Consider the following 2,926-nt stretch of genomic DNA (forward strand, 5'->3'; position numbering starts at 1 on the left):
AAATACGGTCATGAATAAATGTCTGCAAAATTAATTTAAGAGCACTGGCCTACATGTAGGAAGTAAAATTTAAAAATTCCTCAGCGAAGATTTAAGTTTCTATAAGTTTGGGTTAGGAATGGTTTCTTAGGGTACTCTGAAAGGAAAAATACATTGTCATTTTCCAGTATGAAAACTGCTCTAGTCAAGAGCAGCATTGTGTGCATTCTGGGGAGTGCAATGGTGAAAATGCTTGCTCCGTGTACAAGGTTTTGGGGATTTCTGGTCAGCATGGTCTAAGACACATAAAGACAAGGTATAAAAATAAAAACTGTGCTTTAGAGAGTAACTCAAATGATTGAGAAAGAAAAACCACAAGTTGAAAAAAATGCCAATTAATCTTTAACAGATGAGTGAACTGTAAAAAAATAAAAAAACCTTACAGGAAACTAAAAAGATAGCCCAGTTGAAAGCCAGACTATAAACTAAATAAACATTCTGCAAAAGCAGCATAGAAAGCCAGGGAACACAAGAAAAAATGCTCATGTCATTAGACTTTAGAGAAACACAAACCAAGTTCCCAATTAGATAATGCAAGTTTCCAAGCCTAATGTCTGTCAGCAGTATGAACAGTTGTGAGGGATGCTGGAGCCTAGATCTCATGATAACATACATGGTGATAAAACCACTGCAGAAAATATACTCAAGGCTATCATAATATGACTCTGGAGGTCTACTCTAAGGCATGTATTAAATGAATCATTTTGAACTTTTTGACAGATGTGCATAGCATTAGTCAAAAGCCCCAAAGTAGAAACAGCTCAGAGCTCCTCTGCTCAATGGAGAAACACATGAATCTGTCTACTATGGACTGCATCTCAGCAGAACTACATTACAGACTGATGCTACCTGTGAAGAAACCTGTAAAACTTGATAACAGAACTCAGAAAAGGCAAGATTATGTTATTCCATGCATCTAACTGATCTAGAATAGAGGGAAGAAGGGCAGAGTGCTAACAAGTGTAGTTTCTGGAAAGGATGAGGCTGTTCTGGAAGTAGACAGTGCTGACTGCTGCATGCTCCATGAACACTTGAAATTCCATGGGATTGTATAATTCTAGGTTCAATTATGAGACATGTAACTTTCTCCAAATAAAGCTAAATCTAGTCAGAAGGAGATATTTCATATAAACACACTTTACTCTCAGTTGAAATTGAAGAACTAGTGGGAGGTGTTGGTCAGTGGTCTAGCTTCCTAGCTTAGAAGGTACAGTCCTCCACACTGCACAAAGACACCAAACTTGGGACATAGGCGGCAGTACTGAAGGGTGCAGTACCTCCTACTCCCAGTGGGGGCTGCACATAGTGCAGAAGGGTACAGTACCTTCCACTCCCAGTGGGGGCAGCACATAGTGCAGAAGGATGTAGTACCCTCCACTTTCAGTGGGGGCAGCACATACAGCAGAAGGGTTCAGTACCTCCCACACCCATAGGGGGCAGGACATAGAAAAGACCTCAGTGACACCCTAGGGAACCCTCACAGCTTCAAAAACTTTAAAACAGCAAGTGAACTTCCCAGTTCTTGACTGCTTTAGCCCCAGTGAACTAAGGAACAATATAGAAGCTCTAATGACTCCCTGTTCAGTGGCAAGAATCACACTGAAGATTTAGTGTCCTGATGACTCTTTATTAAGTAGTCAGAATAAAATGATCAGGATTCTAAACTTTCCCAGTCACTTAATGTTACTGACATTTGCTATCTAGTGTGAACATCTGATCTTTCCATTTGCTGCAGATTCCACTGTTTAGGGATGAGGCCCATAACTCATCCTATGTGACTGTGAATGCTGTCAGCACAGTACATGAGACTAGGATCTAGCCAAGATCATCAAGGATGGAGCAGGAGCATATGACCCACAAAAGACCAGAGTTCTTCAGTAGGATGTGATTTGTGGACCAGCTCATATTCCCCTTTTTGGAGCTGAGATCTTGAGAATGTGGGCTGTAGCTGACATCACCCCTTTATGAGGAGAGAGCTGGCCTAAGATTGAAACCAAGAAATAGAAACAAGTTGTAGGAAGCTGGACAACAGGTTCTGTGTTACTATCTATGCTGATCTCATGTGGCCTCCTGGATGCACATACTCTGTAATCTCTTTGAAGAATCATCCTTGAACAGAAGCTCTCCATTAGGCAATTCCCAAAACACATTAAGTTCTTAGCCCATAGTTGTTCAATCTCATGGATCTTCTATAAATGATTTTGGCTAGCAGAATCATTCAGAAACAGTATTGATCTGATTTCTCTGGTGTCCTTTGGAGGCACACCTGGCCTGTAGGTTGAACAGATGTGGCAGCTACTGTGTTTCCCATTTTGACTCTTTTTTGTTAAGGACCAGAGAATATCCTGGGTGGTTTTCATCTTGCCTTCAACATAATGTTATCAATATCCTTTCTTCCTCTGAATCTCAATCTGGCATCCAACATTGATCTTTTACATTCAAAAAATGAATATTGCAAAGGTCTGCAGTAGCCTTCCTTCAAACACTGCTCTGGGGTTTTTCCTTCCTGGAGAACACAGGCCGACTGACTGCAGCAGACATGCACCCAGGTCCTAGTTCACCCCCAAGCACGTTCTGCCCTCTGGCTTGTCCTCATAATAAAGGGGCATGGCGGGGCCCACTGTCCTTGACTCACCAGATCATGGCCTTAGGTCACTCCGACTGCCTGAACGCTGAGCATTTCTAAAGGTGCTTCTGTGCCATTTGAGTTTCCTCAGTTGAGAATTCTCCGTTTAGCTCAGTTCCACATTTTTTAATAGTGTTATTTGGTTCTTTGGAGTCTAACTTCTTATGTTCTTTGTATATATTGGATATTAACCCTCTGCTGGATGTAGGATTGGTAAAGATCTTTTCCAGATCTGTTGCTTGCCATTTTGTCCTATTGACA

At 41.4% G+C, this 2,926-nt stretch overlaps 1 pseudogene; it reads right to left on the reverse strand.

The window, feature by feature from the left end:
* Positions 1 to 2,404: 2,404 nt before the first annotated feature.
* On the reverse strand, positions 2,405 to 2,648 carry LOC114635411 (annotated as a pseudogene).
* Positions 2,649 to 2,926: the final 278 nt, after the last annotated feature.

The sequence above is a fragment of the Grammomys surdaster genome, unplaced genomic scaffold (genome assembly GCF_004785775.1).
Source record: "Grammomys surdaster isolate TR1022 unplaced genomic scaffold, NIH_TR_1.0 103634, whole genome shotgun sequence".
Taxonomy (NCBI): Eukaryota; Metazoa; Chordata; class Mammalia; order Rodentia; family Muridae; genus Grammomys; species Grammomys surdaster.